Genomic DNA, 15,416 nt, shown 5'->3' on the forward strand with positions numbered 1-15,416 from the left:
GCATTCGTGCAAAATGTAAAATATCAATACGTGTGGTTTTAGTGGTTTTGATTAAGATAAAATGAAAACATTATTTTTCAATACATATGTAGGTATATATAAATAAAACATATGTAGGTATATGTAAATATTATGTATTACAATTTTATTTGGAACTAGTTCAAATGCTTTGGAACTAGTTCAAATGCTATAGGAACAAATTTTAAAAAATTTAATTTAAATGATTAAAGTGTCAATAATGTTTAGTTTCATCTTTATCTTTTGCAATTCATTTGTAACTACTACGCGGGGAATGCTGAACGTTTCTGGACTGGCCATAGGTAATGCAATTATTTATAAAACAATTATGGTATTTGAAAATGGAACACATCGAAGTAGCACATTATAGTTTGTGCTATTGTCATTTACTTTTTAGCTTGAGCCAACAAGAGAGTGACCACTATACAGAGCCTTTGATTGGCATTTGCTAATGAAGCTCTATGTCGAAGCTCTGTAACGAGTTCGTAAAGGAAATAAATATTGTTCTCGTTGAAACTGATAAAAAATAACGCTTTAGATAATTTTAACTGCAACTGATTTTGATGCGAATTTTAAATTTCAAAGTATGCAAAGAGTTCAGGAATAAATAACAGTAAATTTATCATAAACAAAATAATGGCAAAATGTGGATTAAGAAGAATCCAGAAATGACCTAAACATTTCACAGGTATAGTGATTTCTAATTATTAAAAAATATAAAAGGGAAGGAATATAAATCCAACGTCAAAATGTACATTATTTAATTAATCTAAAATATCATCCAAGGCTTATTAATCATTATATGTTCTATTGCAAATAAACAAATATTATTCGAGCGGTAATTTGCCTCCAATTGAAACCTGTAGGTAATTCATAGCGCCATTAACATGGAAACTTTGCGCATTGTTGTTACAAGGTGATGTTTTCAATGTGTTTTACTTGTTTTGAACAAATTATCAATGGGAATTTATTGAATTCGTTCTTTATACGATAGATTATCTGAACATGTTATCGAGACTTCAATTAACCTATCGTCCATGTAATTATCGGCAACGTCCAAATAATTTATAAATATACTATCGGATTTTCAATACATCAGTAGTAGCGTTGTTTTTGTATATATTATCGAAATGCAACGATTTCTCGTGTCAACTCGGCTTTAAAATAAATTTTGGAATTTGACTTTAAAAGACACCTGTAGATGGAGCCACAACCTGAGAGTTGAACAAGACAAAGTTTTATCGTTGATGTGTTTCTCGGACGGTTGGCTAAGTTGGTAAGAGCGCTTGGACGGAACCCGAGAGGCACAGGTTCGAGTCCCGCATCGTTCATAAATTTAGGTACAAATTAAATTTGTATATTTAATCCCAGTTCAAGCCTGCCACAGCTATTTGTACACAATGTTTGCTGTACGATATATTATCTAGCTTGTGTCTCAGATATTGAAAATATTGAAGAGAAAGAGGAATTTAAACAGTAAAGAAACTCAGTAAATGGTTTATTGCGTCGCTTAAGGGACTTACAATTAACTTAAGACGATGACAATGACAAGAAGTAGACGTTGATAAGGGAAAGGATGCAAGGTGGAAATTAGTCACATACTGTACAATATTGATAGCTTCTTGAAATTTATGTTTTACACTTTATTTTGCATTAAGGCGACACTAAATGCCAGCGACCTTGAGCGATATGAGTTCACGGCTACCGGCCCGCCATCTATGTAAAGCCAATATTTTCAAAATTCTTGGGTGGAAAACAGTTTATATGCTTACAATCCTCGTTATTCACTACTAATCTGAATAAATGAATATACACAAAAAAGTACAAGCTATAAGAATAACTTTTCTGAGAGAAGTACCAAAAAAATGCGTCACGCCATGCCAAAAAACTTGTTTAACTTCAAAGAAAAGTAGTAGTTCAAAAAGGCTCGGCAGTGTTAACTATAACCAACAGCAAGCATTAGCAACCTACAAATAAGACTTAAGGATATGTGTAACAGGATTAAGTAGTGTTCATAGCTCGAAATGCTATAATTTCACCACAAAACTTGTCTAAAAACACCATGTTTGCGTGTTTTCTGCTTACTCTTCGCCTTAAATCTAGAAAATGTATTGAAACTGCGGCTGTATATTGACGCTGGTATATTGATAGTAAGCCAGGTGGGTCGGCTTGATTGATATGACGTCATACGTTAATACTCGTCAATATTGATCATGTCATCCCCACCACTTGGATATGTGGCGTTCTACATCGTTCTACGTGTAACCAAGTTGTGGAATGAGCCTCCTTCCAAAAAAGCGCGTATACCTTTCTTAGAGGCTGGAAATGCTCCTGTAATTTCTCTGGTGTTGCAAGAGAATGTGGGCAGCGGTGATCACTTAATATCAGGTAACCCGTAGTCCTGCATAGATGTCGCTATTAACTTTTTTTTTATGGAAATAAGGGACGAGACAAGCAGGACGTTCAGCTGATGGTTTGTTACGCCTTGCCCATTAAAATGCAATGCCGCTCAGGATTCTTGAAAAACCCAAAAATTCTGAGCGCCACTACAACTGCGTTCGTCACCTTGAGACATAAGATGTCAAGTCTCATTTGCCCAGGAATTTCACTAGCTACCGCGCCCTTTAGACCGAAACACAGTAATGTTTACACATTACTGCTTCACGGCAGAAATAGGAGCCGTTGCGGTAGCCATAATCTAGTCGGCATCCGGTGCAAAGGTGCCTCCCACTGGTAAACTAAATTTACTGTAATTATGACCTATAGCGCGATAAAGCTATAGATTTACAAAATATTTCCACTACTATCGTTACGGAATTAAAAATTTATTACAGTAAATTTGATTTAGAATTCGACGGTATAAAATAATGATTCAGAAACGAACGACTATTGTGAGAGATTTCTGGTGACCTTGACCTAGAGCGAGATTCATTGTGAGTAGAAATAATATAGCAGTAAATCATTATTTCTCGTCTCGATGTGAATGTCAAGTTACTCTTTTATCGTTTTCATTTTCAGTATGATAAATTTCCATTATTTACCGTTAATAAATGTGTAATAATATTTGTCTGTCCGCCTACCTGCATTACGACTAATTAACTTAAATTAACTGAACTTCATCGATATCGGGCATTGTTTAAGGTAAGACTAAAGACACTGAACGTAGACCACATTACAACATACAGTTTGTAGAGAGTGCTAACACGTATCACCGAATCTTACGGACAACCGCTAAGTAGCGCCCGTTCGCGAGCATGACGCATGGACCAGCCATGTCCTCCTGCTGTTTTAGAGAAGGGACCAACCCACAAACGTAATAGTCAAAAGTAATTACATTTTAACTATGGAAAAGGAGGTCAAACGTGCGTACGAGTCATTTGGTTTCACAAGAGAAATCACAGGAGCATTGCCGGCCTTTAAGGAAGATGTACAGCGCTTTTTTTATGGATAAGGAGGACAAACGAGCGTACGGATCACCTGGTGATCACCACCGCCCACTTTCTCTTGCAACATCAGAGGAATCACAGGATCATTCCCGCCCTTTAAGGAAGGTGTATGCGCTTTTTTTGAAGGTACCCATGTCATATCATCCCGGAAACAAGGAAGTTCACTCCACAGCTTCGTAATACGAGGAAGAAAGCTCCTTGAAAACCGCACTGTGGAGGACCGCCACACATCCAGATGGTGGGGATGATATCCTTGTGTGTCGTGTCGTAGCATGTCGCGCGAAGATGGAGTTCGGTGGCAGGAATCAGGTGAAACTGTTCTTCGGAACACTCACCGTGATGAATGGGGTAGAAGACAAACACTTAAGCGACGTCTCTACGCAACGCCAAGTGATCCAGCCGTTCACAGACCACTGGGTCCCCAACAATTCGAGCTGCTCTGCGTGCACGCCTTCAAATGGATTGAGCTGATACTAGGGTGCGCCAAACCAGAGATGACAGCAATACTCCATTTCTGGCCAGACCTGCGCTTTGTAGAGTGCTAGAATGTGGGCCGGCTTGAAGTATTGCCGTGCTCTTTTAATGACGCCTAGTTTTTTCGAAGCCAATTTGGCTTTGGACTCTATGTAACCGGATTACCGGATATAATAATCTTTAGTAAGTCTATCGTTCGACTCAGTATTTGCCTCTACACTGCAAATTCAAAGAACAAGCTTAAATCAGTTGTTTGGTTAAAGCTACTAAAACATAAATTACCACCTGTAACATCTTGGACCTGGAACGATCGCCCCCAGGCTATTTCATTTTATTACGCTTCTTCTACTTTGGTCTGAGACATTTATTATGGATGAAAGATTCCAACATTCTTGTATTGAATAAGTAATACATATTAAATTTCAAATATTTTATACAAAATAGGATATGATATCAATTATTGAAAGTATAAATTATAATCTAAATGTATGCCTCAGACCTGAGAAGAACTGGCGCAAGAAACTCAGTGGGCTCATTTTTCATATCATTGTTGTAACAATGTATTAACCTACAATAAAATATATAATTAATTAGCCTGAGAGCGGTCGCTCCATTCCCAAGATGTGTTATCATTAAGAAAGTTATGTATGTTATAGTAACCTTTACCACACCAACATTTCTTAACAACTCTTTTCAATTTCGTAATACAATTGCTTTGAACATCGCCTCACAAAACACTTACTAACCCGACTTTGCCGAGTAGTAGGCATAATAAGTTTATGTTTGTTCCTGGTGTTAACATTTTGGTTATGACAGTTTCTAGAAAATTCACGCATATGCCTATGAACATACATTACATTATCAAGAATATATTGAAAAGCAACGGTTAAAATGTTTATTTCTTTAAATTTTGCTCTCAAAAATTCTTTGGGACCTAGGTTATAAGTAGCGCGAATAGCCCTATTATGTCTATTAATATATGTTAGATAAATATGTGGGTTTTTGGAGAGATACTTTCTATTTAAACTGTCTGTTGGCAATAAGGCTGCAACTAAGTATTCAGACAATTGAGGATTAAAACACATCTAAGAGTTAATACTCTTGTAATGCGCAAACAATATTCTTAATTTAATTAAAGCCCTCGCGGCATTACGAAGACAAGTTGTATGGTTATTACCTTGTTTTCATTTCGAATAAGGAAAACATAAATTTTAGTAAGGAGCGTTTTTTGTTTTATTTTTATTTGTTTTTTATGAAAATAAGGGAGCAGGACGTTCAGCTGATGGTAATTGATGCGCCCTGCCCATTACCATGCAGTGCCGCTCAGGATTCTTAAAAAACCCCAAAAATTCTGAGCGGCACTACAATAGCGCTCGTCACCTTGAGACAAAAGATGTTAAGTCGCATTTGCCCAGTAATTTCACTAGCTACGGCGCCCGAGACCGAAACAAATTGTTAAAATACCTTAAAACTTAATGACAAAAGCATATTCTATTAATAGATGGCTTTTCAATCTCCATTTTACGCTGTTCGTTGAAAACTGACAAAAAAATTCAATTTTACTGGGTTTCCCTTCAAATGTTGTAAATTTATTAATTTTTCGATTACGCCGGGATTTTTTATCGTTAGTGTTTCAGACATATTGATTTTCTTTATAGCTCATATAGAAGCTTACCAAACTTATTAGTTTTATTATAATTCTAAATTATTGAATTTATTTTAATATTTGCATTACCATTTGCTTGATCAAAAACCATTATAGGTACCTCTTTTGTATTTAAATCTACCCTCCGTACACTAGTTTATTTATAGACCACTATCACACAAAATTAGCGTAAATAATATTTAATTTTATTAGATATAATATAAATGCAAGTTTAATATAAGTAAATTATTAATTGTGATTCGAGGGGTTTGCAAGCCGAAAGGGAGGGCTCTGTAAGCCAAAATACAAGTTCTTCCTAGTTCGGCTTCAGCTGCTAAGACTTTTGTGTAAATACTTTGTTTATTGCATTTATTTCTTATTAATTAGGATAAGCATTTTTTGTGAAACAAAATAGAATTATTATTAGTTAACGTAATGTTATTTTCTTTAATAACCGTAACTATAACTCGTTTAATTCCATGACGTGTCATGTACAGAATATTTTCCATATTTTGATGAAAGTTGTATGAAATTCACAATTCCCAATTTTGGAGATATGCGTAGTAACCTTTTAAAGTTGTCAACCTTTTCAAAAGTCTTCACAAAAGCTCATAATTAGATCGTACGCTTCGCTAAAATAGTATTCAATACATTTTATCTTCTAATAAATGGCAGCTCTTCAACTGTAAGCCAGACGTTCCAGATTGCTTCGACAGTTTTCCAATATTGAGACTTATAGTTTGACCTAACTTTATACTCTGAGGCCGTCTGTGGCTTTACGACTAGCAAACTATTATTGAAGTGAATTTATAAGAATGTCGTCTGTGTTTTTTTTTTAAATAAGATGTTAATTAATTTAGGCCACAAATTAAGGATATCATCCCCACCATATGGATGTGTTGCGGTCCTAGACAATGCGGTTTTCAAGGACCTTTCTTCTAAGTACTACAAAGCTGTGGCATGAGCTTCCTTGTGCGGTGTTTCCAGAACGATACGACTTGGGTGAAGGTACCCAAAAAAGAAAGTGGGTGGCGGTGGTCACTTAACACCAGGTGACCCTATACGTTTGTCCTCCTATTCCATAAAAAAAATTATATAATCACATGCAAAATCTTAGTGATGTCACTTTATTATGATTTTGGTGGTTTCGTATTATTAAGATTGGTAGTAAGGTAACTGTTACGAATTACTCTCGGCTATTGGGCACTTCTTGTTGGGGTCGAAAGTATCGGATGTGCTGGCTGCTGGTCACCCGACTGCCCTATTGTTATAAATCATTTAGTGTTACTTGTATATAGTTGTGATTATAGTTAAATTATTAAATATATATTTTATTCAAGTGGTTCGTAAAAATGTTTAATTATAATATATAGACATACATAATTATATATACACGTCCATGAATGGTTAAATTACTGGGCAAATGATAACATCTGTCACAATGTGACAAGCGTAGTTGTAGTGCCGCTCAAAATTTTTGGATCTTTCAAGAATCTTGATCTGCACTGTATTGTAATGGGCAAGGCGTATCAATTACCACCAGCTGAACGTCCGGCTCATCTCGTCCCTTATTTTCATAAGACAAATGACTCGGAAACATCAAACAACCATCCGTAGTCATTATATAAATGTTAACAACTATCGGGATTCGAACCCGTGACCTCTAACTCAGTGGAGAGGATCACTAACCAATTTGCTATATGGGACGTCAATGTCAGGAAAAAATGTAAAGATATCCAAAACGAAAAACACATTGATGTTCCGCAGCCGAGGATCGAACCGAAATCGAATCCGTTGAAAGTCCGCGATTCTACCAATTGTGCCACGAGACTTTTTCTGTCTACGGAGGGCAGTATAAATAATTCAATTTGTTTGGCTTTCAATTGGCAATCTCTCGAAAGTTCCAGAATTTTATCAGTAGGAGGCTCCTTTGCACAGGAAGCCGGCTAGTTTATGGGTACCACAACGGCGCCTATTACTGCCGTGAAGCAGTTATGTGTAAAAATTACTGTGTTTCGGTCTGAAGGGCGCCGGATCTAGTGAAATTACTGGGCAAATGAGACTTAACATCTTATGTCTCAAGGTGACGAGTGCAATTGTAGTTCTGCTCAGAATTTTTGGGTTTTTCAAGAATCCTGAGTGGTACTGCATTGTAATGGGCAGGTCGTATCAATTACCATCAGCTGAACGTCCTGCTCGTCTCGTCCCTTATTTTCATAAAAAAAAATTGGAATACTAGATACTTGATGAGACATTGAAATGAATGCACTTCATTATCGACAACAAAGGCCTTGTCGGAATCACGAACTTACATAAACAGATAATCCTTTGCAGATAATCCAACGACGTTGCATCAATTAAAATCAAATCCCTTGTATAGAAGACTTATAATGATTACTTTTTTAAAATAGTTGTGCAAACATCATATCTAAGGAAACCATATGAAAATTGCTCTGTAATTGAGTTAGTCGAAGCCGCATATCTGAGGTCGTGTTAAGCGAAATACTAGTCTGTTTTTCATATCCGTTACTTTGTGTTTACAATGATTTTTGTAAATTATTTCTTTTCAAATTAACGGTGAAATAAATAGCTATAGAAATTACTCCAAAATTGCAAGTTTATCCACGTCTTTAAATCTATACTAATATTATAAAGCTGCAGTGTTTGTTTGTTTGAACGCGCTAATCTCTGGTACTACTGGTCCGATTTGAATGATTCTTTCAGTGTTTGGTAGTCCATTTATCGAGGAAGGCTATAGGCTATGTTTTTTTTCAAAATTAGGGATCCGTAATAAAATTGCTATTTTGTAACACAAGGTGTAAAATCGAAAACCTATTTTTGCGTGCGCTGCAAAAACTATTGACAATAGAACAAAATGATGTACAGGCTATAATATAGGCAATATTTTATTACTTATAAAACTATCGCGTGAATTATACTTTATATGGCAAAACAACGTTTGCCGGGTCAGCTAGTTTTTAAAATAGCTTATGTTTTTAAAGTGATAACCCTCACTTCTAGGATTAATATACAAATAAAATTTGAAAAACATAATTGTATGAACGATGCGGGATTCGAACCCACGACCTCCGGCGTTCCGTGCCGGTGCTCTATCCAACTGAGCTAACCGTTCGAGTGACGCATCGTTATAAAATCTTGTATGCTTTGTTCAACTCTCAGGTTGTGGCTTCATTTACATGATCTACTTAACAGTTGATAAACTGCTCAACCCCAATATTTGCATGTTAGGAAATTGACTTGAGATGTCGCTCTTGTAAATCTAAGCAAGTTGTTATGTTTTTAAAGTGATAACCACTTCTAGGATTAATACATAAACACACATATATATCCTATTATAATGTGATGCCGAACATTTCAGTCCAAACTAAATATTAGTTCGACAATAGCAATGAGGAATTCATAAAATGTTTCATATTATGAAAATTTGTGTTTTTACATTTGCACAGATTTTATTTAATGAGATCATTTGGTACTTGGTACCAATAATTACCTTGATTGATGCAAATAAAATTTTTTAATTGTGAACAACGATATGATTTTCATGTTTCAGTGGAATGCTTTAATAATACCAGTTTTTATATAAGATTACCAGTGGGAGGCTCCTTTGCACAGGATGCGTGAAGCAATGTGTAAACATTACTGTGTTTCCGTCTAAAGGGCGACGTAACTAGTGAAATTACAGGGCAAATAAGACTTAACATCTTACGTCTCAAGGTGACGAGCGCAATTGTAGTGCCGCTGAGAATTTTTGGGTTATTCAAAAATCCTGAGCGGCACTGGATTGTAATGCGCAGGGCAGTATGAATTACCATCAGCTGAACGTCCTGCTCGTCTCGTCCCTTAGTTTCATGAAAATAAACGTCTGGGAAGACGTAAATCATCAAAATCGGACTAATAGTAAATGAGAAAGCTTCTAGAAAAATCTCCTTTTTGTTTTTGGCGGTAAAATATCGTTTACATTGTGTTTTACTTGAGGTCGTACATCAGTGTCTCTTGTAAGTTGCCAGGAACAAAATATCGCACCTATATTGCTCGTGCCAATAGCAACAGCGTAAGGAAATATGCAGACGTAAATCTTATTATAGCGTGTGTAACATGATTCCAAAGAATGTATAACGCTTTGAGTGTGAGTTACAATATAATATGGTTTCTTTTAATGCATTGCAAGAATAACTTTTCTTTAATCTTTGTTTACCAAGTCTACCCTTACTCGAGAAATATTTAAACTCAGTTTATACAAATTAAATTTGAATACAAAATTTATATCCGACCTCTCGCGTTCCGTGAGAGCACTCTTTCACTGAGCCAACCGTTCGAGTTAGGTATTGTTGATAAATCTTGTGTCTTGTTCAACTCTCAGGTTATGGATTCATCTACAGGATCTACTTTTCATAAATTCGTTAAAAAATAAATATGTTCATAAATTTTGTTTTCATTTTTTATTTGTGTAATTATTAATCCCAGAGGTTAAGGTTAAAGGTTATCACTTTAAAAATTAACAAATTGCTTAACTTAGATTATCTTTAAGTGTAAGTTTGAGAGCCTAATAAAATTTGATAACAATTTTATCCTTTACTGTTTCTTCTCATTTAGCGCCATTTGTTTCCCAAACGGTAATAATAATAAATTTAATGTTCTGGCCCCCAATATTAAAGTTTTGGATAAGAATTCACTTCACCTTCTTGGATCTCCATTATTTCCTGTTTCAAATGCAACGATATTAGATTATCACATTAAAAAAATTAATAACGTTTCGGACAGATTATTTAAAATTAATTCTCATATGGCCTTAACTATTATTCGTTCTTGTTTATTTGTTCCAAAATTTACGTAACTCTTAAGATCTAAGCCCGTTATGAAAATTTCCAAATTTACTTGGTGTAATTGATATTTCACTTAAAATATTTTAGAAACCGTTTTGAATAGCGCGTTTACAGATCGTGCATAGTCTCAAGTCTCTTTACCGCTACGGTTTGGTGGTTTGGGTACTCGCAAAGTTTCGGGCGTTGCCTTACCAGTTTTTCTATATGGCATTGTCAATATGCGTATCACTCCGGCTAGGTATAGAACTGAATGAACCACATCAATGTAGATGTGGCGTTCAGGTAGATGCTCTTCGGCGCCACGGGTTATCCTGCCTAAAATCGGCTGGTCGTATCAGTCATCACGCCAGCATTAATGAAGTTATCCGCAGGGCAATTGCCTCTCTTAATATACCAGCTATTTTAGAGTCAAATGGTATTATCCGCCGCGATGGCAAGCGTCCTGATGGAATGAAGCTAGTGGCTTGGTGTCCTTTGGTGTCGAGACACTTGGCCCGTGGGGCCCAGAGGCGCGGAGAATGCTCAAATAACTATCTTCGCGCCTCAATAAGACTTTTTTTAATGGAATAGGAGGACAAACAAGCGTACGGGTCACCTGTTGTTAAGTGATCACCGCCGCCCACAATCTCTTGCAACACCAGAGGAATCACAGGAGCGTTGCCGGCCTTAAAGGAAGGTGTATGCGCTTTTTTTGAAGGTACCCATGTCGTATCGTCCCGGAAACACCGCACAAGGAAGCTCATTTCACAGCTTTGTAGTACGTGGAAGAAAGCTCCTTGAAAACCGCACTGTGGAGGACACATCCAGATGGTGAGGATGAAATCCTAACTTGTGGCGTGTCGTGCGAAGGTGGAATTCGGCGGCAGGAATCAGGTTAAACAGCTCTTCGGAACACTCCCCGTGATAAATGCGGTAGAAGACACACAATGAAGCGACTTCTCTACGCAACGCCAAGTGATTCAGCCGTTCACAGAGCACTGAGTCCCCCAAAATTCGAGCTGCTCTACGTTGCACGCGGTCAAATGGATCGAGCTGATACTGGGGTGCGCCAGACCAGAGATGACAGCAATACTCCATGTGTGGCCGGACCTGCGCTTTGTAGAGCGCTAGTATGTGGGCCGGCTTGAAGTATTGCCGTGCTCTATTAATGACGCCCAGTTTCTTAAGGCTACTGGAAACCCAAGCGCTGGCAGCTATCTCGGTCAACGGATCAGCCTAGCTATCCAACGTGATGATAGTTTTAATTTTATGTAGTCATAGTATTGTAAATATAGTTATATGATTTGTTTTGTTTGAATAAATAAATGTTATATGTTAAATAAATATAGTTGTAAATTGTTATGTAAATTTTTGTTACTTACGAGAATAAAATATAATTTAATTCTCAGTAGGCGGTGTATTATTACTGTTGTATCTATGCCCTATCACTTATCTAGTCTCTTATATCAAGTCATAGGGTCTTTTAATTTAATTAGGCGTTAGTTTGGGGCAATCCATACTTATCTAAATGTTACGAGTTATCTTAAGTGTTAATTCCACTAAGTTTTTCTAAGTTTTCATGAAGAATGCATGTAAAGTTAGGGGTATTACGCGTCCTCCACGAATTGGCCCACACTGGACTTCCGACCGAGTTAATCGGCACCCTATATGTTGAAGAAGCCGATGTCTTGTTATCGTTCATGCAAAATTTGAGTTTAATCTATTTAATAGTTTTTGCGTTTTTCCCGGACATACATATAGACAAACAGATTAAAATACAAAAGGTTGGAAAATGCGTTCTCTGTGATTGAATTGATCTACTGAGAGAAGCGTGAAGCTTGCTTATAATATTAAACCAGGCTAGAAATTAAGTAATTTTGGGACGAATTGTGACAAATAATAAAAAGAGATTTACGATAATCACAAGCGAACATAGCAATGGCTTACTCAACAAACTTACCCATACAGAAGTGATAGTAGATCATGGCTTGGTGGTCACTTCATGGTGTAAATCACTACAGCTTCCTTGTAAATCCAGTAAGCGATAACAGCCGATAATCTATTGTATTGAACTTTGAACAATGATAATGAAATGCTAACAGTATGCAGATGCAGTTCTACCGCAAAGACAAAAATGACTTTCCCGCGCATAAATGTGCAGATAACGGGAAATCTACAATGAAATAAATATATTTTTCAATACAAAACGGCATTTTAATACTTAAATTCATAATGTAGCTTGCAAGTACGCAGAAACAGCATAAAAGGCATAAAATTTTCTCATAATTGATTCCTTGAGTATTCTTTTTGATGTCACTTCTACCACCGCTTCAGAAACAAATTGCTTGAGAGACAAGAAGCGGCGCAAGAAAATATCCCAGCATGTTTTTTGTATGTAGGTATGTTTGTTTGTAACCGACTCATTTGGACTCGATTTTGACCCACTTTAAAAGGCCAGATTTCATTCAAACTTCGTAGATTTATCGAGGACCGATGACAATACATTAATTAGATAAAATTATTCCATTTTTCAATTTGCAAAATAAGATTTTATTTAATTTATGTAATTTTTTCATCTATTTTCGATAAGGCAGTAATTGATGTTCATTTTAAATTTCAACTATTATCTTTTCATCCAAAGCGTGTGTTTTAGGTTTATTTAAACTATTTTAATTAATTAAATATACAATATTGTACTGTCATTGTTATTGCTACAGCATCTTCTATGATGCAAACAAAAGGTTTTCAATCGAACTATTCCTTCGAAAATGGATATTGTAGCGCGTGAGCCCTCTCTCACACGCGGGATCGTTGTACAATAAAACAATCGAACGTTCGCTCTATTATTTCTATATTATTCTTTTTGTAATACATCTTATATTATATTTTATATTGGGCCGAAGGCCGACCGTTCTTATTTTTACTTCCATTTACTTCATTCTCTAATCTGTCTTATTCGATTATTTTCTCAATCGTTAAATATTTTAAATTTGAATCATATTCTATTTTTTAGCTTGACGGCCAACCATAGAACAATGAGTTCTTATATGCAGATAAGAACTCCTTGTTACAATATTTATAAAGTTCATATATGTTAGTTACCAAACAACACGTAACCTAGCTGCGCCCTGAACTCGATTTCCCAATGGCCAAGTAGGTTACAAACCGTTTTGCCAACAAGCTCCAGGAACAATAGTTGACATTTGCCGCTGCCAGATTCTCTCATTCAATTACCTATTTGGGGCAGCCTTCATTTTCAAATGCTAGGATTTATCGTGAATCTAGAACTATACACACCTTTGGAATTTTATACAAGCACTGCATAATAAATTTTCTGCGATCAACATTAGAGGATATAACGGATCATTGCCAGCTTTTTAGATAGATAATGAATATGTAGTGCTGTTTTTAAATGTTACCAAGTCGATAAAAAAGGAATTTATTCTTCAAATCGGATTCCTTAAAAAATGTTTTAGATGTCAATTAAATCATCACCACCGCTTCAGAAATAAATGGCGCTCTGAGAAAGAAGAAACACCGAAAGCTACTCTCCCATTTTATTTTTTTCACTCTATTGAGTAAATATGTAACTGGTAAAGACAATACAGTTGTGTCACAAGACTTATTGTAGAGCAATTTTTAATAACACTTTCTTATTTATTTGGGAACTAGTTCTCTTTTTTATGAAAATAAGGGATGAGTCGAGCAGGACGTTTAGCTGATTGTGATTGATACGCCCTGCCCATTACACTGCAGATTATTGAAAAACCCAAAAATTCTGAGCGGCACTAGAACTGCGCTCGTTACTTCGCCATTTTACTAACCGAAACACAGTAATGCTTACACATTACTGCTTCACGGTAGAAATAGGCGCAATTGTTGATATCCATAATCTAGCCGGCATCCGGTGCAAAGGAGCCTCCCACTGGTAAAAAGGTCTAAACTTAGGCTGGGATTAAATTAATAAAGTGTATATATTATAAGATGTATCTTTCGTACACAGTGAAATCTGTTGGCATGGATTTCTTTAACCAAGTGTTTTCTCTGTAAATAATGACATTATGATTTATCCCCACCTGTATTATGACGGATACTGTGACGTTCTAAGTATTAAGCGAAGGCTAAGAAGGCTTCTACCAGTGGAAGGCTCCTTTGCACAGGATGCCGGCTAGATTATAGGAACCACAACGGTGCCTATTTCTGCCGTGAAGCAGTAATGTGCAAACATTACTGTGTTACAGTCTGGAGGGCGCCGTAGCTAGTGAAATTACTGGGCAAATGAGACTTAACATCTTATGTCGCAAGGTACCGTGCGTAATTGTAGTGCCACTCAGTTTTTTTTTTGTTTTTCAAGAATCCTGAGTGGCACTGAACCATCAGCTGCTGTCAACGTCCTGCTCGTCTCGTCCCTTATTTTCATAAAAAAGGCTAGGTGTATTATGTGTATCACTGCCTGCTTTTGCGTGTATCTCGGGAAAGGTCACGTTGGAGTTAGTGGAAACTGTGGTTGTGACTGACCGTGGGGTGCGCCAAATTATAATCCAGGCAGAAGTGACTTGCACTATTACATTGTCGCCTGTTCGTATTTCGATCAATATTTTAACATGTATCGTAACAGTTTACCTAGAATAAAATCCTCCAGGGCCCTGATCAACAGCGACTGTGTTCAGTTCACCCGACTAAGGAGACATAGTGTGATTAGCTTGATAACACGTTTTGAATAGAACAACGAACAATTGAGGCACGTGGCCAATGGGTCACTCTCAAGTATAAGATAAAATCTCAACGCAAGCAGACAAAAGTGTTGCCCATTGTTGGAAACTACCAACAGATTACGCCAAGTTGCAACAAAGAGAGAAGAGGAAAAGGAAAACTATATCAAATTTTTGCCATATTCTATAATATGTTGTTATCGTATTCAGTGTAAAATACCTTCACAACGGTATGATTGCATTTCTTGAGCTGGATAGAGCAATACAATCTGTGGAAAAGAGGTCGACCGCCGGAGGG

Source organism: Leptidea sinapis, chromosome 39, assembly GCF_905404315.1.
Source record: "Leptidea sinapis chromosome 39, ilLepSina1.1, whole genome shotgun sequence".
NCBI lineage: Eukaryota > Metazoa > Arthropoda > Insecta > Lepidoptera > Pieridae > Leptidea > Leptidea sinapis.